This window comes from Nomascus leucogenys, chromosome 25 (assembly GCF_006542625.1).
Source record: "Nomascus leucogenys isolate Asia chromosome 25, Asia_NLE_v1, whole genome shotgun sequence".
In the NCBI taxonomy this organism is placed as follows: Eukaryota; Metazoa; Chordata; class Mammalia; order Primates; family Hylobatidae; genus Nomascus; species Nomascus leucogenys.
In genome coordinates, this window is record NC_044405.1 from 23,315,572 (window position 1) to 23,340,796 (window position 25,225).

The following is a 25,225-nucleotide window of genomic DNA, read 5'->3' on the forward strand; positions in this document are numbered from 1 at the left end:
CACTCCAGCCTGGGTGAGGGAGCGAGACTCTGTCTCAAAATAAATAAATAAGTAAATAAATAAATCAACGAATATAAAAAATAAAAGGTTTTTAGATTTCTTTTCAATTTTATTTTTCCTAAAGAGTTTTTTATAGGTGACACATTTATATCACATTGAACAATAGATGAAAGCATTTGCAAACATCCATTTAAAAGCGCTTTCTCCATAAGCAGTCATTTTATGAACTGAATGTTAATATCTGCCACCACCCCCCAATTCCTGCGCTGAAATTCTAAGTCCTAATGTGACGATATTAGGAGGTGGAGCCTTTGGGAGGTAATTATTTTATGAAGGTGGAGCCTTCATGAATGGGATTAGTGCCCTTAAAAGAAGAGACAGAGAGAGATGTTCGTTCTCTTGGCTATGTGAGGATGCAATGAGCAGATAGTCATCTGCAAACTAGAAGCAGGTCTGCCCCAGCAGGGGCCCTGCCAGTGCCTTGATCCTGGGCTCTCCAAACCCCAGAACTATGAGAAATAAATGTCTGCTCTTTAAGACTTCCAATCTATTGTATTCTGTTATAGCACCTCAGACAGAATAAAACAAATTATTTTAAAATTGTTGTTAAGCGTCACCTTTATTTTGAAAGAGAACATTGTCTTTTCCTTTCAAAATATCTAAGAAGTAGTATATCACCGTCAGTTGTTTCTCTAGAACACTTGCCATTTCATTAAGGAAACGTACTCAAATGTTTTTTTTTTAATCATTTTGTCAACTCTTTTAAGTATTTTGTCATAAAATAGACATTGAAACTCTACCAAGGAAGAGTCCATCTAGCAAAAACTTTTCCTGGTCATTCCTGACTCATTACAAAGTATTGCACTGGTTTTACTACATTTTACAGGTTGTGGCAAACAGACTCCAAAATGGCCCCTAGGATTCCTACCTCCTGGAAATCACAGACCTGTATAATTCCTCCCCTCTGAGTCTGGGTGGGACCTGTGACTTGCTTTTGCCCAGTAGAACATGGTACAGGGGAGGAGATGTCACTCTATGATTATATTACATAAGATTGTAACTTGCATCCTGCTAAGGAACTCTCTTTACTGACTCTTTCCCTTGCTGGCATTAATGAATTATGCTGCCATATGGAAAGGACCGTGTTGCCAGGAACTGAAGGTGTCCTCTAGCCTGACACCAGCAGGAGAGGAGGCTCTCAGTCTAACAGCCAGTGAAGAACTGAATCCTGTTAACAACCACAGAAGCTTGGAAACAGATCCTTCCCCAGCTGGGCCTCAGATGAGTCCCCAGCCCCGACCCTTACCTTGATTGCTATCTTGAGAGAGACTCTGACACATAAGCCATTCCTGAACTCCTGACACTCCTACCACTAGCAACTCTGCTTTATTTTCCCCTAGCACCTCTCACCATCCGACATTTGATATATGTGCTGATTAACTCCATGAGAGAGTAAGGCTTTGCTCTGTCTGCTGTTTTCTCCCCAGTACCTATACTATACAGCAATCAATAACTAATACACATGTTTTGCATTAGTTTCATAAATCCAACTAATCATTGCAGCAATAGCTTGCTTTCAAAGGATGCGGTGCTTGGATTTCATGTGTGCAGCTATATCTGTAATGCTTACCTAGATTTTGTTTGTAAAGTTACAGTCAAGCAGCCTCCCCATTAGGGGTTCCGCTACACTGTTTTTCCATCAAACATTGTTTTTACTCAAAAAATTACTCCTATGAAGATGTCTTATCCAATAAATCTTCCACTTGGTGGCTTATAAAAAATGTAGTTTATCATATATCTCCTTGCTGAAACAGGATCTAGCAAATATATCAGCTGAGGCATTAGAAATAGCTGTATTCTCATCCATGTAATAATCTAACATTTTCCACTGTATAATTTATCCCACACTTTTATCTTCAAGATTTTAGTGAAATCTCTTCCTGATTTGTTGACAATGAAAAGCATTTTAATTTGTCAACATATATTGGTTCCTATGTATCCATTTAGCCATTTTTCTTCAAGAGGATGAATAAGTGCTTCCCTAATGAGGGTTTTGCTACTGAGTAAGAGACTTCAACAGATCTTCTAAACAAGTATCATTAAGCTTAGTGGAATTTTTTAAGTACTGGGCTGAGTATATAGTACCTTTAAATTTAAGCAATAAATAAATAAACAGGTAGTTGTTTTTAGGTTCTAATTTTAAGTGTCCTGCTGATTGTGATGATATCAAGGCTCAATTACACACCCAGAATGACTTTCATTATTAAAGGACAATCCATATTGCAAACTCAATGGCTACATGGTCTCCCTGCTTCCACCCTCACTCCTTTTGTTAATCTCAGCCAGAAAAAGCAGGTTATATCCTGTCACATCCCTGGGCAGACTTTCCAGTGCCTCTTCCTTCCATTCATAGGAATGGCCTGAGTCCTTACAGGCCCCTGCATGACCTTGACCTTCATCAGCCCCCAGTGCTTGGATCATGTCACCTCCCACTTTTCTTCTCACTCACTCCTTCCCATCCACACTGGTCTCCCCCATTGCCTTTACATAGCACTCTGCCCACTGGAGCCTTGCTCCCCCCACCCCTCCTTCCCTGCCTTTGCAATTGCACTTTCTTCTGCTTGGAATGTTCTCCCTTTGGTATGCACAAGACTCTTTTCCTTTAGGGTCTGCTCAAATATTTCCTCACCAGAGAAGCCTCCCCCAGCTTCTTAGACATTCCTAACACTAGCTACCCTGCCTTATATTCCCCTAGCACCTCTCACCATCCGACATTTTATATATGTGCTGATTAACTCCATGAGAGAGTAGGGCTTTGCTCTGTCTGTTTTCTCCCCAGTACCTAGATCATGCCTGGCATGTAGAAGGCATTTGATAAATATGTATTAAACGAAAGACTATATTCCAGATAGGCTTCTTAATAATACTGAATTTATTCGTTGGTTTTCATCTCAGTTTGAATCAGGCTGTCATTGTTTTTATCTTGTCATGTGGTTAGACATATTACTTGTTGTTTTGCCCTGGTTCTCTTGTGATTATATTTTTTGGTTATTTTCTTCAGTCCACAGGGTTTGTTTTTTGGAGGATTGCCTTTTAAAACAGCTGCTCATTGTGTGAGAATTGGCTCAGCTTAAAAGAGATAATGTAGTTTCTAAATTCACCTAACTGGGTATGCATAAGTCAATCTGTTGTATTATATGGAAATTAAACCAATGACAGGAAGACTTGATATGGACCCCTTATTGCCAATGTACAGCCAGCCTCCCTCGGAACACCTCGCTCACTGCGGGTGACACATGAAGGTCTGATATTTACTTACAGCACAAGGTGCATTAGTCATGGGAGGTTAGGCTATGCTGTGGCAATAAGTAACCCCCAAACACCAGTGTCTAAACACAATTCAAGTTCATTTATCACTCTAAGAGGGACAGCATAGGCCAGACAGCTTCTCTGCATGATCTCTTTGCTTCTAGGGTCAGTGCAATGTGAAAGGAAGGCTGTGATCAGGCCAGGAGGCCAATCTCATTGGCCAGATCCTGGCCACATGAATTGATCATAGCTGCAAAGGGGTCTGGGAAATATAAAGGAGCCCATGGGTATTTGGTGAGCATTACAATCCTCTGCCTCAATCTCAATCCATACATACTAAATAGTAGTAAAGTATCGTTCTTTTCATTTTTTGGTATGAAAATGAAATATTTCCTTTGTCTACCTCAATGGATAATTTCGTGTGTGCGTATCATACTCTGGAGATCACAGCTAAGACGCTGATGACATAAAACCTATATTTAACCAATATACAAAATATCATCTTGTTTTGTGATTTTCTCCTTTGTCTTAAAATGAAATAGAAAAACATTTCCAGTTAATAATGGTGCCCTTTAAGAGATTTTCTGGATAATCAAGCTCTATTGCCACATTCACACAGGACTTGCTTGTCTCTCATGTCTCAGTAAGCTGGTCAATAGCATTAACAAGCACACCCTTAGTGAGCAGATTATCAGGAAAGGAAGAAGACAAAGTCTATGCTCATGTTTATGTATTGATTATGCTCTGTTTCAAGATCAATTCTGCACATCATAGATGGCTCGAAGGTTTGATTTGGGATGGTTCTGCCTAATAAGGACAGGGAGGAAGTATTAAAAGCATCTTTCTTTTCAGGGAAAAGGAAAACAACAAACCAAAAACTCTTGCTGAGTGGAGGGCTCTGATACATCGCCTGATCCCCAGGCAAAAGAGAGCATTGTCAGAGGCTGACGGGTGAGAATCAGGCAGTACTGAGAGGAAGAAGCAGAACATGCAAATGAGAACAATACGCTCTCAGCAAGGGTCAGGGAAGGTGCCACCCATGTCGCGGGCCTCCAAGATCTTTGAGTCAAGGATGGAAGATCCCACTTATTCAATGCCAAGCTCACCCATAGGTACTTCCATTTTCTGTTAGCTTTCCAGGGTCACAGCCTTTGCTATCACCTCTGTACATGGCCTCTTAAAATGTGTCTATGGCTTAAAATGTGCCTTGGCCTTCCGGGTCCTGAGCACTGACACCATGCCTCCTCATGGGGTCCATATCCCCAAGCTTGGACGGGTTCTCTTTCTCAGACATTCCAACACGAAAGTCCCCTTTAGTTCCATTTCCCTGTGATAAGCTTTGGCTACTTCCAAGGCTCAGCACAACTCCTTTTGAGAAGACAGGGAGTCGCCTCTGCACCTGAGTGTTGAAGGTGACTTTCCCGAGTGTCTTCAAAAGGGCATTTTTCTACTGAAGCTTCTGGAAGTATGCTTCCTAGAGCTGGGTGTGCAATATCTCTGTTCTCAAGATGTATGATGAGGTCAGTAGAACCATCTATGATCCCATGAGCCAAACATGTTTCTGCCTTTACTGCATTAGGGACATGCCGGTACTGTATTAGTCTGTTCTCATGCTGCAAATAAAGACATACTTAAAACTGGGTAATTTGTAAAGGAAAGAGGTTTAATGGACTCGAAGTTCCACATGGCTGGGAAGGACTCACAATCATGGTGGAAGACGAAGGAAGAGCAAAGGGAATTCTTACATGGTGGCAGGCAAGAGAGTGTGTGCAGGGGAACTCCCACTTATATAACCATCAGATCTTGTGAGACTTATTCACCACCACTAGAACAGGATGGGGGAAACCACCCACATGATTCAATTATCTCCATCTAGCCCTGCCCTTGCCACGTGAAGATTACTACAATTCAAGGTGAGATTTGGGTGGGGACACAGCCAAAACACGTCAGGTACCAATAGTAACAATCACCACAAAATCCTCACTTATTCCAATAAAAGGTGAGGCTCATCCTATGGCATTTCAACATGTTGATCTAACAACTGCCTACCCTGAGTTATCAGTGGGCTGCCTTCTCTAGCCTCTCATTACGTTATGTGTCCTGACTTGTGGTCTTAGTTTATGCATCTTACCTACTGACTCCTCTAATTTCTGGCATCCCTAAATATCTTTATACTGGTCTTTCCCAGTTGCTGTGCCTCAGCTGAGATAGGATGCTACCTACTACCCTCCCGAACAGCATCTTTCCTCTTTCTACTGGCTGTGTCTGCCTTCTCTAACTTGACTTGGTATTAGTTTAACGTGATTGACAAACCCATAGTAAAGGAAGGGAGAAGAAGAAATGACTCCTTCTGGGTTATCTCACACACTTATCTAAAAAAAAACATCAGGGCTCATGGTTCCTGCACAAAAGTTTACTAATTCTATGACCTTGGGAAAGTTATTTCATGTATCTGAAAATCAAGATTCTCCATCTATAATTGTGGATAATATCTATCCTATCCCCATGTGGTTGGTCTAAGAGTTAGAGTGAATTCACAATGAAATACAAAGGATTCTGGAAATGTAAGATAATGTCATTACTCCATTATTGAAAAGGTCCTGGTGCTGACTTTAGTTCTTTTATTTTAAAATTGGATTACTATGTCATTTACATACTGCTTGTGTTTATTATTTGAAAGTGTCCCCTCCTTTTTCTGTGTCTACTAAAAACACAGACATGAAATGACCTTCTAGTTACATTTTGTTGTCATTGTTCTGTTGTTACAGAGGAAAGGTGTATCATATGCTTGCCTTCTAGATATGAACCAAGCATGCAACTGTTTGCCTGGCACTGTATTCACCATTTCTCAGTATTCTTCTACTCTGCCTCTCTGTGGAATTAAAGGCCCTTCCAAGGGGCACACTGGGATGGTGGAACTCTGCAGATTTCAGGGTTATGGGAGAGGTTAGAGAGCTGCTGGGGTAAGTACTCATGAACAAAGCAGGTTTTTGCAGAAACAAACTCTTCATACTGAAAATAAATGCCACTAGGTACAGAACCTCACATTTTAATGACACATCAATATTGGTTTTGTGTATGCAAATCAAATAAAAATGACTGAGTAGGTATTTCCAAGTAGTGGAATATTATTGATACTCAATACTCAGAGAAGTGCATTTGCATAGACTTTGGGATTTCTAATTTACACAGAGAAAAGGGTAAGTGTGAGTTTAATGTTTAGAATATAAGATAATGTTGAGCATTTACTTTTAGCACTTCTAATGAGCTAAACAAATCTCTTCATTCAATAACTCCATTTGAAAGATAAAAAACAGCATTTACCTTGCATGAAAGTCTTGGAGCTCTGCCCTAAATGGCAAAAGTCAGGCAAGAGAATTGGTTGTGAGTTTTCTCCTAAACACTTAGGCTGGGCATTTGGCTCTTTGCTGGGCAGAGGAAGGGGCTGAACTCAGGATAAACTCAGGAAGGGAGGAGAAATTAAAGTAAACATCAACTTTGCTGTCATTGCTCACAAGAACTACTTTAAAAATCATGAAAAACTACTGACTTTGGACATGCACCGTGGCTGTAAAGGTCAATGAAGTTGGCCATAATGTTCAATGAGTATTTGATATGGTTTGGCTCTGTGTCCCCACCCAAATCTCACCTTGAAGTGTAATAATCCCCATGTGTCAAGGGCAGGGCCAGGTGGAGATAATTGAATCATGGGGGTGGTTTCCTCCATATTGTTCTCATGGTAGTAAATAAGTCTCACAAGATCTGATGGTTTTATAAATGGGAGTTTCTCTGCACACGCTCTCTTGCCTGCCTCATGTAACATGTTCCTTTGCTCTTCCTTTGTCTTCCACCATGATTTTGAGGCCTCCTCAGCCATGTGGAACTGTGAGTCCATTAAACTTCTTTCCTTTAAAAATTACCCATTTGGGGGGCATGTCTTTCTTAGCAGCGTCAGAATGGACTAATACAGTATTTATAGAATTAATGGATGAGGTTAGGGCAAGAAGGGTGAGAATACAGTAGGAGTATAAGAAGCATTGGTTTCCAAGATTCACTTGGGCCCAAGCTTATGCTCCCTTTTTCTGTCTGCTCAGAGAACACTGAAGAGCACGCTCTGCCACAAGAGGAGGTCTCTGAGGACTTATTTGAAGTCCCAGAGGGGGTCCTGAGATCCAGGAATCGAGCATCAAGGGGCTCTCAGATTTGTTTATATGTTTTGGCCAATGCCATACATTGTATGGCCTTAATTTAGGGTAAAAAAATGGCTGCTTTAGAAAAAATGTTTTGGGCATAGAAAAAAGGACCTTGATTTTTTAAAAGAGATTGTTTATTAATTATTAATCAAAGGCATTTTTTCAGGACATTAGGTCAGGTTCTATAAGAAGTGTGATGGCTTATTTTTTTTTCTCTTAGTAAGGCTACATTCTACCTGAGAACTCAGGACCTGAGGATATGGTTATAGGAAGAAAAATCATAGATGAAAAATGGTTAACAATAGTCAGTACTTAGCATTGATTCCCACAATATCATTATGTATATTTCAATTCAATTACAGACAAAGCCATTAAAAATGAATTCTTCTAGTTCTTTAATTTATTCTTAAATTAGCTATACCATTTTTTCTTTGAAATATTTTCTTTTATTTTTCTTTTAAAAAACTTAAAACATTTTATTTTTAATTATTATGGATACATAATAATTGTATACATTTATGGGGTGCATGTGATATTTTGATACAAGCATACAATGTGTAGTTGGTCAAACTGGGGTAAGTGGAAGATCCACCACCTCAAGCATTTATCATTTTTTGCATTAGGGATATTCCAATTCCACTCTTTTAGTTATTTTGAAATATATAAGAAATTATTAACTATAGTCACCCTATTGTGCTACCGAACACTACGTTTTATTCCTTCTATCTAACTGTATTTTTATACCCATTAACCATCTCCTGTTATCTTTCTCTACTACTCTTCCAATATGATACAAAAATCAGAAGGGACAAAAGGTACACAGTAAAGTGTCCCTTCTACCTGTGTCTCCCATCTACTCAACTCCTATCCTTGGCAGCAAACATGTTGTCAGTTTCTTATTTATCCTCCCAGAGGTATCTTATAACTATTTAAAAACACAATGAGAATATAAGAGAAGACAGCTCTTAGTCATAGCCATCCCGGACTTCTTTCTAACAGGTACAGATTGCGGGGTCTTATTCAGGGATCTTGGGGAAAGGGTGGCTAATATTTGAACCCTCTTAGGGGCAGATTCTAAGAAAGCACATCTTCCCCTTCTTCTGGGATTCCAGGTCAGAAAAACAGACACAGAAGCAGAGATAATGGTGACTCTGTAGTTGTGGGATCCATAGCTGGCACTGAAAAAATATGTGGCATATCATTATAAAGCTTTTAATTTTTATAAATTCAAATATATGTTAAATATATACATAGTATCAGTGTCCCTAATATCACTATCTGTCCCTCCCAGAGGATCTCCAATGTTATTTATGGTCCTAATGTCCAACGACAAATTATAGAACAGTAATGACTGAAACAGAGCCAGCCTGTCCTCAACTCTCCCCATGCCATTATGTATATTTCAGTCCTATTACAGACACAGCAAGCAAGTCCAGAACTAAAAGCAAGAATTGCGCCAATCAATCAGAATTAGTTTTACCTAAATGATATTATGAGATGCAAAAATATGGTTTTAGACACTGAAATTAGACACTGAAGCTGGCGTCCTCTGTGCAGAGAATGCTAATGCTGAGATTGTGGTCCCCAGTGGCACCACCAGCTGCCCCACTGCCGACCTGTGCCCTGACACTCTTCTTGGAAATCAGCTTGTCAAATGTCGGTAGTGCTGCGATGCGCCTGCATGGATCCATTTAGAACTCCTTCTCATTCGTATTCATCACAGCTGGCATGAATTCACAAGTGATGGCAGCAAAATGTTTCTGCCAGTTTCTAATGCCTCTTAGAAATATAGGCGTTTTTAACAAGTGGTTGCCTGACTGCTAAGCAAACACACTGAGATAATTTCTCTGAAGAGAGGGCTCATTGTTAAACATGGACACTTCTGGCAGTATTCCTGCTAATCCATCCCTGTTCACTGTGTCACTGTGCCACCACCATGTGGACATAAGAACGGATGCCATAGCTGTCCATTGTTTCTGACATCATGGCAATATGTTGGATGGAAAATAGTAGTTATTTCTTTAATACGTGAAGAATAATCATCAATAGTATCATTCCAGCAAGAGATTTACGTGAGGTGGAAAAGGATTGGCCCACACTTCTCTGCCCTTCTCTCCATGGCATAAATAATGGTGTGTTCCAGGGAATTGTTTGAAAGCCACAGGGTACTTCTGGAAACCTAAACTTCTGAAATAATGCTGCATAACTTTAGAGGCGGGTAAGAAAAGGCCATGCTGAGATTGACTTGCTAAAGAAGTTACATGTGGGTGTTCTGGCTAACAGCCCAGCTGAGCTGGCTGCAGCCACATGGAAGAGCTACCTTGAGCATCCAGCTCAGTTGAACTTTCAGGCCTCACTGGCAACTGACTGTTTCCATACAAAAGACTCCAAGCCAGAACTGCCTAGCTGAGTCTTTCCTGAGTTCCTGAACTACAAAATCACAGGAAAAATAAAATGGCCACCATTTTAATCCTCTGCATTTTGGAGTAACTTTGAAACTTGGCAATGACGATTGAACTGATGCTTTAAAAATTAAAATGTAAGTATTGTAGAAATAAAAACATTAGAAGAAAATCTAGGAGACTAAAAATACAATCTAGGAATTCAGGAGATTTTAAGTGAGTTAAAATATCCAGACTGGATATATGTAGATATATACACGTATATGTATTTATTATATGTATATACACACATGTATGAAAACATATATGTGGCCAGGTGTGGCGGCTCACGCCTATAATCCCAGCACTTTGGGAGCCTGAGGTGGGCAGATCATGAGGTCAGGAGTTCAAGACTAGCCTGGCAAACATGGTGAAACCCCGTCTGTACTAAAAATACAAAAATTAGCTGGGCATAGTGGCATGGGCCTGTAATCCCACCCACTCAGGAGGCTGAAGCAGGAGAATTACTTGAACTGGGAACCCAGGAGGTGGAGGTTGCCGTGAACAGAGATCACACCACTGCACTCCCGCCTGGGCTACAGAGTGAGACTCCATCTCAAAAAACAAAACAAAACAAAACAAAAAACCATATATGTATATTTAACATATATTTGATATCATAAAAAATTAAAAACTTTATAATGATATTTATTATAATCAGATTATAAGGAGCTATGGATTTGGAAAAATATATATTCAAAAAAGCCTTAGATTAATAAGAAAATAATGAAATAGAAAATTGAGCACATAATATGAATAAAAAGTTTAGAGAAAATCCAATTCAAAGAAACATCAAATATGAGGGTAAAAATACTCAAATTCACTAGCAGTTAAAGTAATAAGACACAACTTTAGATTGACCAACAATAGAAAGAAAGAGCCCCTATACAGTTGAGAATGTGAAGTGGGTACACTTGACATAGCCAATGGAAATATGAGTTGGTACATTCTCTTTGGATCAAGATCTGGTGAGATCTATTAAAATTAAAAACCATATGCTCTTTAATCACCAAGCCCAGTATTGGGAAACTGTCCCAGAGATAAAAGCTCACTATGTAGGGACAGAGGTACACAGATAGTTAATGTAACTTTGTTTCAAGACATGAAGATCAAGTGAATGCCCATTAAGCAAGAAATGGCAGAATAAGTTATGGGTATAAGCACAATGTGAAATCTTATGCAGTTATTAACTGTTAAAAAACCAGTAAGGGCAATAGCAGTTGACTTGCAGGAAACCAACTCTAAGTGTCATTGCTGAACGAGAAAAGCAAGGTTCATGGGTATGTGTACAATGTGATTGCCTTTAAAGCAAAACAAAGACCATGAAACAACTGTGTATGTGTTTGTATATGATTAAAGGAACATGGAGAAAAACACATAGGGAGATATGATGGGGTGGGAGAGGCAAGCAAAAAATGTAAAGTGTACACTGAAAATACTAAGCGCATATGGTATGCCTACCTTCATATAGAATTACGTATGTGTATGCAGATGCATAAGGAAGTAAGGAGATAAAATATAGATCTATATTCACTTACCAATTAAGAGTTTTTGATATAGTCATTGAAAACCAGTTTGAGAAAGACAAACAAAAATCCTGAAAATGTGTATAAATGCTTATAAATGATTTATAGGAAAAGGAAAAATTGTGGCTGAAGAATGAGCGGTTAACATTAGGCCCCCAGGATGGTGAAGCTGGAGAGCAGTCTGGGGAAGAAGTTTCGCTTAAAAAAAACTCTTTGCATTGCTGTAGTTACTCCAACAATTATGCATTACTTCTGCTATTTGAAAAAGTAAATCTAATGCCAAGACTTCGAGTATTGCCAACTTTCAGTAGCTATTGGTGACACTGCCTGTTTTATAGCCTGCCTTTAGTGACAGTAAATCGAATTTTGATCAGGTAAAAACCAAATTTAAGCCTGCTCTGTGTACCTCTGTCAATTGTCTGCTTGAAATGCTCTGAATCACTTTGCTTGAAATGCCCCCTGACTTTTGGGGTCCAGTTATACTTCTGGCCATTGGTAAAGGGTGACTTTCCATCCCGCTTTTCCCCGGCTGAGATTGACCATGGCGTCAGTCCTCGTGTGGTCTCCCTGAGATTGGGAGGATCCTTCTATGTCCCTCAGTCTTAGTCTGGGCTCTTTATTCTGGCTGAAGTTGGCATTCGGGCCAGGCATCTTTCAGGCTGACATACATAGTATATTAATGCATCCATCCTGCATGTGGATGGGGAGAATGCATAGCACCCTCATTGAAAATTGCTTTATCTCTCTTTGCTGATTATGGTCTTATCCTTTCTGATCTTTTCTTCACCCTCCTCCTGTCTTTTGCATAGCAGGCAATTGGATGGTGACTCTTTATATCCTAATGCCAAAGACCCTAAGGTCAACCAGCTGCTCTCTACTAGCCTCCTTCAAGAGTCCTACTGTTAATGGTTAGTTTTTTATACCAACTTGACCAGGCTATAGTATCCAGTTACTCACTCAAACACTAGTTTAGGTGTTATGATGACATTTTATAGATGACATCTAGATGACATTTTATATACATATATATAAAATCTATATATAGTATATATATAGATTATGTATATAGTATATATAGAATATATACTATATATCATATAGTATATATAATATATACTATATAATATATACTATATATAGTATATATTATATAGTATATTATATATATACTATATATATAATATATAATATATAATATATAATATATAATATATACTATATAATATATACTATATATATAATATACTATAATATATACTATATAATATATATAAAATATATATATATATATATATATATAGTATATATTCTATAGTATATATAATATATAGTATATAGAATATAGTATATATAATATATAGTATATAAATATAGTATATATAATATATAGTATATATTATATATACTATATATTATATTATATATATATTATATATAGTATATATATTATATTATATATTATATATAGTAATATATTATATTATATATTATATATAGTAATATATTATATACTATATATTATATATATATATTATACTATATATATATATAGTATATATAATTATATATATATATTATATAATATATATATAATATATTATATATATATTATATATAGTATATATATAATATATATATATATATATATATATATAGTATATATATAGTATATATAATATATAGATATATAGTATATATAATATATATATATTATATAGATATATATATATATATTATATAGCATATATATATATATATATATATATAGTATATATATATATATAATATATATAATATATATATATATATATATAATATATGTATATATATAATATATATATATATATATATATAATATATATATATAGTATATATATATATTATATGTAAAACCACATATATAATTTATATATACTATATATAGAATATATACTATATAATATATATAATATATAGTATATATTCTATATATAGTATAGATATATAGATATATAGAATATATAGATATATATAGATATATAGAATATATAGTATATATAGATATATAGAATATATAGAATATATAGATATATAGATATATAGAATATATAGATATATATAGAATATATAGATATATATAGAATATATAATATATATACTATATATAGAATACATACTATATATAGAATATATAGTATATATACTATATATAGAATATATAGTATATATACTATATATAGAATATATAGTATATATACTATATATATAATATATAGAATATATAGTATATATTCTATATATAGAATATATAGATTATATATGTGGTTTTATATATAATATACATATATATGATGCTACATATGATAATCTATATATGTATATATACATATATACTACATATACATATATACTATATATTGTATATATACATATATACACTATATATAGTATATATATGTGGTTTTATATATAATATACATATATATGTATATATATGATGCCATGGTCAATCTCAACCATTTTTTTAATATATATATATAATCAGTTGACTTTACATAAGATTACCCTTGATAAAGTGGGTGGGCCTTATCTAATCAGTGGAAAGGCCTTAAGAGCAAAACTGAGGCTTCCCTGAGGAAGAAATGCCTGCCTGTGGACCACAGAGTCACTTCCTACTGGAGAGTTTCTGACCTGCCCATCTGCCCTGCAGATTTCAGACCTGCCCAGCCTGACTTCACAATCGTGTAAGGCAGTTCCTTGAAATAAGTTTCTATATATGTCCTACTGGGTCTCTTTCACTGCTAACTGACAGATACATTTCCCCTTCAACTTGATTGGCCTGGAAATGGGACCTTTAAGTCATCTCTTTAGGAAAAAAAATAGGAGGAATTGGGTGAGGTGGGTAAGAGGCCTCTCTCGTTTCTTCTTTCATGGGTGAGTCTGCTCTCTAAATTAGTTGATAAGATTAATAATTTGTGACTTTGAAAATATTATCACTCAGTAAAAGACACTATTTAAGACCTTACTGAAACAGGAAGCTCCCCTAACCCTGGAAGAGCAAACAGGAAGACAGGAAGCGTTCACAGCTGGCTCTCATGGAGGCCTGCTTTCCAGTACCTCCCAGACTTAGGTCTGCATCTCCAGCCCCTTCTCACCCCAGCTGTGACATCTTCACTACTTTATAAAGAATCACTTCATGCCTGTAATCCCAGCACTTTGGGAGGCTGAGGCGGGTGAATCATGAGGTCAAGAGATCGAGACCATCCTGACCAAAGTGGTGAAACCCCGTCTCTACTAAAAAGACAAAAATCAGCTGGATGTGGTGTTGTGCACCTGTAATCCCAGCTACTTGGGAGGCTGAGGCAGAAGAATGGCTTGAACCTGGGAGGTGGAGGTTGCAGTGAGCCAAGATTGCACCACTGCACTCCAGCCTGGTGACAGAGTGAGACTCTGTCTCAGAAAAAAAAAAAAAAAAGATCCATGTCTCTCCATGCAGGAACACAGCCTGTAGGACCAGTGCAGAGAGCCTTGGGGACCCCAAGTCAGAGCCCCTTTGAGATCTCATTGACAATGAGGGCTATAGATGTGACTCCTTCTCCACAGCACGACATGCAGAAACTGTCAGGTCACACCTCTGACCCTCAAGTGCACAATCAGACCTCATCCCACTCCAACCCAAGACAGAAACACATTTTCAGAGGAGGGAGGGGGATGGTATTCTACTTGCTTCTGTATAGGCTCTTACACCACACATACACACACACACACACACGTAAACACATGCATTCACACACATGAATACACAGGCACAGACGCAAACAATGCACAAATATGCAAACTCACACACACACACACACACACACACTGCTATTGCACATGACATGGTGAGGTGCTGGCCTTTTCACTGATGCTCTGCTGCTCTCACATTGACAGTGTTTTCTTGAGTCTGCTGGAAATCAGCCAGTCCAATAGCTGCAGAAAAGTCCAATCATTTCCTTGAAATTAATGCTGGTGAGGTTGAGTTAAGCATTCAGACAATGGTCATCTCCTGCAAGTCTCTCTCTAGTTACAGAGGGCAGTTCTTCCTCCTGTTCAGTTCCATCAACTTAAATTGTAAAAGACTTGCTTTCCAGAGGGAATGTCATGCCCCAGTACTTGTTACCTCCAGCTGCTGCAGAGGACAGTTCAGCTCATTCTTTTTCTCTTTGATCGCTGACCTTGTGAGACGGCCTCCCACACTTTATTTTTTACATTCTTTCACTCAACAAACTTTATTGAGCACCTAGTAACTGCCAAGCCTGGACAAGACGGAAAATAATTTTGTTTCTCTGATGCTTATGTTTCAGCGGAGACACAAGTCCTCTTTGTTTGATTGCCTTTTGCTGAATGTGCCCAATTCAAACTCACTTTTTAAGCTGTGAGGAGAGTGATAAAAAGACATACTCTTTGGGAGGCCGAGGTGGGTGGATTACGAGGTCAGGAGTTTGAGACCAGCCTGGTCAACATGGTGAAACCCCGTCCCTACTAAAAACACAAAAATTACTGGGCTTGCTGGGAGGTGGAGGTTGTGGTGAGCTGAGATCGCGTCATTGCACTCCAGCCTAGGCAACAAGAGCAAAACTCCGCCTCAAAAAAAATAAATAAATAAAAATAAAAAAATGAAAAAAGACAGGCTCCTCGAGCTTCCTTCTCAGGAGGAAGGAGGAGCATGTACTTCCCCCTAGTCATTCAGAGAGGTCAAATGCAAATTGGGTAGTGACTGGATGTGCAGAGAGAGTCAGAGGGAGGTCTCGCCGCCTCTCAGGCTGCTTCAAAGCATCTCAGTCTGTGGACCAATGGGCTTTTCTGCATTCGGCTGCCATGGCTTGTGGCACATTCAGCAGGATTGGTTTCTGACCTCCCATCAGGCTGGGAGCACCCCACCACGTAGCTCAATACCGAGAGATTTGTAAAGGTTTTTAATGAATGACTCTAAGGTTCTAAGCCTGGGTAACTTGGGTTATAACAGCATTCATAAATGGAAATAGAGATATTTGAAAGACTTTTTTTTTTTTTTGAGGGAGAAACTGCTCAGCGCAGGCTTAGACTTCGTGAGATGTTTAGAGGACAGCATATTATTTTTTGCATGGCTGGATTTAATGGCTGTTTTGCATCCCTTTGCAGGGTTGAGATAGCAGAGCACTCTCAGAAACCCTCACACCCAGCATTAAGAGGCACACGCTAGATCAGTTTGCAGATATAAATCTTTGTGGCTCTACATTTTCTTTAAAATCAATTCCCAGTATTTTAAATTCCTCATTATTCCTCTATCATGTGTTAGGCAAATATGATATCCCCAAATCTACAAGTGGCTATAACTATGCTGTCACTGCAGGGATGTCTTGCTCTCTGAACTGTCATCAGGAAGCTTATAAATAAATAAATACAGGACACATGAAGCTAATTTGATGCCAACAGCAATTGATATGAACTCTGACTAAGGGAAAATTGGAAAGTGTTGCTGATCTAACAGCACAAAGAGGCATTAGGAGCGTGCGTCTGCATGTACCTCACTCCCAGGCTTGGGCTCTTTCCCATAACATTTGGAGGCTGTGATTTCACCTACCAAATACCTATTTACATGTTTAGCCTTCAGATCATCATATAATTCACATCTCTGAGAAAATGATGTTTTGTTACCTAAATGTTTCACTGCTAAATGAGATCAGCTGAAGAGTATGATTATTATCGGCTTCAAACTATGAGTTGGACATGTCCACACACTTGCACCTTGCTTTGGTGCTATTATTTGTTTTTTATTTTGTTTCGTTTTATGTTTTTTGATGGGAGAGTGGGGGGGTGTGATGATCATGGCTCACAGTAGCCTCCACCTCCTGGGCTCAAGCCATCCTCCCATCTCAGCACTCTTAGGACTGACTACAAGTGCACACCACTGCACCCAGCAACTTTTTTTTTTGGTAGTTACAGGGTCTAGCTACGTTGCCCAGGCTGGTCTCAAACTCTTAGACTCAAGCAATCCTCCCACCTGAGCCTCCTGGGTAGCTGGGACCACAGGCACTCACCACCACGCTCGATTAATGTTTATATTATTTGTAGAGATGGGGTTTCACCATATTGCCTAGGCTGGTCTCAAACTCCTAAGCACAAGCAGTCTGACTACTTCAGCCTCCCAAAGTGCTGGGATTACAGGAGCGAGCCTTCATGACTCTCCAGTGCTGTTATTTGAAATACAAACTGAGTTCTCTACAAGGTGGAAGTTTTAATAAGTGATGCACCTTGTCAGGGTAAAGCTTTCAGTGGAGGAAAATGTGCTTTAATTTAGTTCATCTAAATTTCTCCACACTCTCAGCCCAGTGATTATCTTGCCTTCTGTATCACCCTGACAGATACTATAATCTATCAAACAGCAGAAGGCTGAGCACAACCAGGCTCCAATCTATATAGATAGTTGGGCCAATTCAGGTCAAAATTTTATTGGTTTTGGCCAAAAGCTGCTGGAAAAACTTGTAAAATGAAGAGCAGTTACAATGTGATTTTAAAGCAGATTTCAAAGATGAAAACACAATAATATCAGTTTCTGGCTGCAAAGTTTTCTTCTGTTAAAAACCTATAAGTTAAATAGGCACACAAATATATTTCTATGCTCTTTAAACTATTGGGTATAAAGTGATCACAATTTTAAGTTGTATAAAAACACTGCAAATATTAAAACACTTGACTAGAATAAGGTTCCTTTTGGGCCTTAGATAAGTAATGTTTTCTGGTGTTGTTCCAGAAAGCATAATAAATAAAATAAAATTATCCTTTGATCATACCAAGGGGTTTGTGGCAGTGTGTATTAGTCTGTTTTCACACTGCTATAAAGAACTACCTGAGATTGGGTAATTTACAAAGAAAAGAGGTTTAATTGACTCATAGTTCTGCATGGCCAGGGAGGCCTCAGGAAACTTACAATCATGGCAGAAGACAAAGGGGAAGCAAGGCACGTCTTACATGGTGGAAGGAGAAAGAGCAAGGTGGGGAACTGTCACACACTTTTAAGCCATTCAAACAATTCAACATGAGATTTGGGTGGGGCCAAATTCAACATGAGATTTAGGGGATTACAATTCAACATGAGATTTGGGTGGGGCCACAGAGCCAAACCATATCACAGTGATACCACAATAAGATATCCATAAGTATCAGTTTGTTAAGGCAATTTTCCAAAGTACCCCATGTCGGATAGTTGTAATATCTGAGATTTATTGCCCCACAGCTCGGGAGGCTGGAACTCCTAGATGAAGGGGTTGGTAGGGTTGGTTCCTTTTGAGGCTGTGAGAAGGATCTGCTCCAGGGTCCCCTCCAGCTTCTGGGGGTTCCTTGGCTTGTAGCAACATCACTCCAATCTCTGCCTTGTCATCACATGGCCTCCACCCTGTATGTTCTTCTGGGCCCAAATGTCCCATTTTCATAAGGACTCCAGTCACACTGGATTAAGGGCCTATCCTACTCCAGTAGAACCTCATCTAATTACCTAAGTTGCATCTTCAGTGACCCTGTTTTCAAATAAGGTTATTTTCTGGGCATTGGGACTTTAACAAATCAATTTTGGGGGAATCTGATATAACCCATCCTATTCCCCGCAGTGATGCTTGGGCACCTCAGGAAGCACCCCCCTCTCAGCCCTGCATCCCAGTCCCTCATCCCACCTCCTCCTCCTGGCTTTGTTGTGCCTTGTTCCATCTCACGGCCTCACCCCCACACCGCCATTTTGGTTGGGCTGTCTGCCTTGTCCCTGAACGCTACCTTCTAATCTTCCCTTGACTCTTCTCCTGCCCAGAGCCCAGGCTGCCTAAATCCCAGACCAGGGATTGGACCCTGAGCCCCCATATATTCAGAAAGGGAGTGTCTCTGTCCCCTTAATAAACTGTTATCCTGCTTCTTGACACATGCAGGAACAGCAAGTCCTGAAGAAAAATGCAGGAACAAGGGACCCAGAAACCCAGCCAGGTGGGCTTATGGCATCTGGGGAACTGTGTTTTGGAACAAGATTTGGGGGCTGTTTGTGAGCACATTGTCCTAAAGGCACTTTTGAGCCCAGGATAGGTAAGGAAATGGAATTCTCTGTTGGGATCACTTTTAATATCTTACACCACCTAGAAAAAAATGGTATGTAAAATATCCAACCTGTCAGACAAGGAGCTTTGATTAAAGATGCAATCACACAGCCAAGCCAATGCCAGCTGACAAAAGGAGTCGCTGGGGTAGGAAATGGGTGGGATGTGTCCAGGGATTTAAAACCCAATCCTTGCAGGTTTAAATGAGGTATGATTTTTGACAGGAGGTTCTCAGTGGAGTCTTCTGTTTTTCTACAATTTTTGATTAGGGCCTCATGGACTAGAATCTACCTATTGTCTGTCTGGAGCCATAGGGTGCTAGTGGGTAAGTGTGATGTTTTCATAGGTAGCGGTTCCATAAGGTCTCCTGTATAGTCAACTGTGCTATTTTCAAATGTTTACCTCTGCTCTATAAAGAATTTGGGTCACTTTTGACTATGTAAGACTTTGGTCTGAATTATTTAGACTACCACCCCTACTGCAGTAGTATTTTAGAATTCCTTCTACAACTTCAGTGGCTATGACATTTACTAATCTTGGCATATGATTTCTGAGGAAGGGTTGCTTAAAATAAATACCTAGGCGCCCAAATACAGAATTTAGATATGGTGAAATATCAACTGTTCAGTGTCTCCTGGAAATCAGTGATATCTTCTGGATGACCAAATTGACCAAACACTTGAAGGCTAAACTTACTCTTCCCCAGAACATTAAAATCTAAGTTGCACTTGTATCGTATTTTGTTTTTGCTGGAAGCATGGGCTTTCTTTTAAAATAGCTGACGTCAATCAATCAAACCAATTTCTTAATGGTTTATCATGGTCCCTGGGCACACCAGTTATTTTGACATGTTTTCTTGTGGCTCCGGTTGTATTAACAGACGCAAACTTGCATGTAGAACTGCGAGGGCACAGGGCATGTTGCACATCTGTATAGAGCTTGCTTTCATGGGAATCTGTTGATATTAATTTTAGATCATTTTTCTTCTCATCAAGATGAAGTGAGGCATACAAAGGCCACTTGGTTGAGGTCATTCCCCAGCCTCTCTGCAGGCTTAGAGAATCAAGCCCTGAGTCCATCTTCCACGGACTGTTTTTCTTACCTTCCTAAAAGAGACTTGTCTTCTGATTAGCCCAGTTACCTTTGGTATCTTGGACCCATCTATGGCTTGGATCTACTTTCCCATCTCTAGTTCTTTATGAAAGGTTCAGGAAGATTTTTTTCTCCCCACTACAGTAATTTGTGCTAGGAGAGGGTACAGACTGACTCTAGATCAGAGGTTCTCACCGGGGGTGATTTTATCCTCTTCTTTGGGGATATTGAGGAATGTCTGGAGACATTTTGATTATTATGATGAGGGGGAGAGGTGCTAACCCTAACCCTAACGCACCTAGGGAGTGAGTGGAGGTCCAGGATGCTGCTCAACATCCTACAATGCACAAGGCAGGCCCCCACAATAAAGCATTATCCAGTTCAAAGTGTCAAGAGAGCTGCACTTGAGAAACCTTATTCTAAAGAAAACAACACTGGCAACATAACCTGAGCTACAATCTCTTTCAAGCTCTCTTTATCTGTGATAATTTGGAATATTAACCTCTATTAGCAATTGCATCTTAATATTAAAGTTCCTATAAAATGCCTCCCTGATGGATAAACCTTTTCATATAGTTTCTTCTCTAACACATGCTTCGAAAAGCATGATAATCCATAGGTTGAATCTAGTAAAGGCAGGAAGTGAAGGTAGGATGCCAGTTAAAATAAATACATGCAATGTTAACTCTGCGCCTGGAAGGAGAACTCAGATACTGTCTTGCACTGGTTGAGACAACTTTTTTCAGGTGTCAGGCTGGTATCTGCATTAGTTTCCCAGGGTTGCTATAAACATGGATACAACTTGAGTGGCTTAAAAACAATAGAAAGGCTGGGTGCAGTGGCTCACGCCTGTAATCCCAGCACTTTGGGAGGCCGGGGCGGGCGGATCACAAGGTCAAGATATCGAGACCCTCCTGGCCAACATGGTGAAACCCCGTCTCTACTAAAAATACAAAAATTAGCTGGGCGTGGTGGTGCATGCCTATAATCCCAGCTACTCAGGAGGCTGAGGCAGGAGAATCGCTTGAACCAGGGAGTCAGAGGTTGCAGTGCACCAAGATAGCGCCACTGCACTCCAGCCTGGTGACAGAGCGAGACTCCATCTCAAAAACAAAACAAAACAAACAAACAAACAAACAAAACCAATAGAAATGTACTCTCTCACACTTCTGGAGGCCAGAAGTAAAAAAATCAAGGGGTCATCAGGGCCGTACTCCCTCTGAATGCTCTAGGGAGAGTCCTTTCTTGTCTCTTCAGCTGCTGGTGTTGCCAGCCATCCTGGGCATTCATCAGCTTGTTGCTGCATCACTCCAGCCTCTGCCTGCGTTACTATTTGGAGTTCTTCCCTGTGCATTTCCAAATCTCTCTCTTGTAAGTCATTGGATTTAGGACTCATTCTCATTTAGTCTGACCTCATCATATTGTATCTGCAAACGCCATATTTCCAAATAAGGTCACATTTATAGATACTCCGTGGAGATTAGAACTTGGACCTATCTTTCTGGGTGACACCATTCCACCCACAGCAGTCAGTAGCCAGGATGTATGAGGCACTTTACTTCCCCACACCACAGAAGTCCTTTTGTCCCTGTCAATCACGCACCATCTGTCTCTGGTGGTGGCAATTTTGTTGCTGAGTCAGATTGCTGGTGGCAGGGTTGCCATTTGCTTGTCTTCATCATGTATTTCAGCCTCCTGTGTCTTTTTGTGTCTTTTCCTCCTCTTTCTTCTTTATTTTCCCATCAATTCTCCTCGTCTGCCTGATTTTACCACCAGAGGCTAATCATGATGCACTTTCCTTTATGATAAAGATGCTCACCCCACTCACTGAGCATGAGATCCAACTCTTTGGATCTTCTTGGTGGTATTCATTTGCTGCCCATTGCCTGGGAGCACCTGGTAATTGCAGAAGATATTTTCCTCTATGTGTTTAAATGCTGGCGGTCCTTAGGGGAATCAGAGGCTTCTATAAAACTGGACTTCAAACGACAAAGCCATGCTACATTAACAGCTCTAGAGATTTGCAGCTGGGATGGCTTATCTTTCAGATGCCATCATTTTGGCTTTTAACTTATTTGCGAACAATATCCTTTGGGGAGTTGCATCCTCCAACCTCTGCCTGAATTATCACATGGGCTTCTTCCCTGTATGTCTCCAGATCTCCCTCTCATAATTCATCTAATTTAGGGCTCACCCTAATTTAGTCTGACCTCATTTTGATTATATCTGCAAAGGCCATGTCTTTTACCTGAAGGTAACAGATAGTAAGAATTTGTGGGCATCACCTAAGAGCAGGGAGTGAAAAAACCAACTGAGGAAAGAAAAACGTAGGGCCCAAAAACCTTTTTAAAATTTATTTATTTGAGGCAGAGTCTCACTCTGTTGCCCAGGCTGGAGTGCAACGGTGCGATCTCAGCTCACTGCAACCTCTGCCTCCTGGGTTCAAGTGATTCTCCTGCCTCAGCCTCCCAAGTAGCTGGGATTACAGGTGCGTACCACCATGCCTGGCTAAGTTTTGTATTTTTAGTAGAGACAGGGTTCTACCATGTTGGGCAGGCTGGTCTTGAACTCCTGACCTCATGATCCACCCGCCTCAGCCTCTCGAAGTGTTGAGTTTATAGTCATGAGCCACCACACCAAGCCCAGGAAACCTTTTAATTAGACGATGTAGTCGAGGTCTGTGGGAAGAGGCAGAAGGGATAGGATTGCCCCCACCCTCTGTCAATGTTCAAGAGCCTGAAACCCCCATCTTGTTGTAACCCTGATGTTGCTGTGTCACTGCTCAAGCAGAAATACAGAATGTCAATACCAGAGCAAAGATGGACTCTTGAGCTGTGTTCTGTTCGTGGAACCGAGGGCTTTAGTTGGAGCTACAAAAGTGGCATAAGTATACAGAGGAGTCTAGACAGTAAGCCTGGGTAAGCCAGGCAGTGACGGGCAGAAAGACAATTCTTATTCCTGCCATGTGTGGAAGTGCGTGTTTGGAGGGGAAAGATGAGGTCTGATTGTCTCCAGGCTTTCCACCAGATTAGCGTTTCCCATGAAACCTGGAGGTTCATGGACGTGGTCTTTTGGGGGATGGTTCCCTGGGTCTTTTTTTGCCCTTGTAAAATATTGACAGGAAAGTTTTCAACAAGAATGCTGCTATTGTCTATCTTGTTTAAGATTGCCACCTTCCTCTGCCCCTGAAATCTCCATACCACTTCTGTGCGTTATTTTCCTCCTAAACATAATCATTTTCAAATATACTATATATTTACTATGAATCTTGTTGATTACTTCCTCCTCCTTAGGACGTGAGCTCCACAAGGGCAAGGGGTCTTGTCTGTTCCATTCACTGCTGTGTCTTCCGTAAATGAGACACATGGCCCCTGGGCCATCCCCGCTTCCTCATCCTTCAACCCTTCAACCTACACATGCTTGTTATTATGTGGGGTGTGATTTTACTAGAGGGAACCATTCGATGTTGCACATATAAGGGATTTGTAAAATGGGAATAGCAATAGTATTGAGCCGATGTGGCTGTCGCAAATGAGTACCTGTAAACAACAACAACAACAACAACAACAAAAACCCAGAAGCTGCCTGACCTAGAATGAGTGCTTGGCAGTGTCAGTCCACTCACCAAGACCCTCTGATGGTGCTTGCTCAAGCCCTGGTGCTCTGCTGCTGAAAGGAATCCACGTTTGGGTTTCCACCAAGCTGAAATCTTAATTAGCATAATATGTAAAATTGTGTCAGTGTGCAGTTTTTGCTCCCTCCCCCCGCCCCCCCCCCCATTTATATTTCCTTAACTTTTGGTACTTGGTCATTGCTTCTCTGTTAGGGAAACTACTAAAGGAGGGAAAAAAATGCTAAAAATCTTTCAGGGAAGGGGGAATGATCATGCTTAGTTCAACAACTTGCATTTTTAAAGATTTATGCATACATCTGGTTTTGTTTTCTTTAAAATTATCCTTGGCTTTATAAATGCCTATACTTAATCCAATTGAATATATCAATGTTTCATAGTCTTCCATAATTGCATCATGACCTCAAACACTTAGTCCATTCACTAATTGTTTGCGTCTGGCCATTCAGGCAGATCCATGCCCTTGGTATGTGAGCATGCTTATGCATAAGGTTAGCATTAATAGGCGTTAGATGCTTTCAACTTTGCTATATGTTCTAAAACTAATAATTATTTGCAGAAATGAGTAGGAATCTACAATTACTTTATGGTCAAAAATTTGAAAAAAAACTTGTATTGGCTTTCACTGACACTATGTAATTGGAAAAAAAGGTGATTTAAGAAAAAAATTGATTTACACAGATGTTTTATTATGGCCTTTGATTTCCATGGAGAAGGGATATTGATATATTACTTATTTTTTAATTGCCAAGTCCTTAGTGAACATTAAATGACACAAAAAGGGATTGTGGCAAATTGGATTTGAAAACAGAGTTGTTGCTCTTTTAAGACCCAAAGGTTGACTGAGCCATAACTTGCCAAGGTGTTTGGAGCAAAATAGATGTTTATTCAATTACTTAACTGAATAAATAATTATGTGCCAGTTTTGTTCCTGGCATATTGTGTACACATGGCT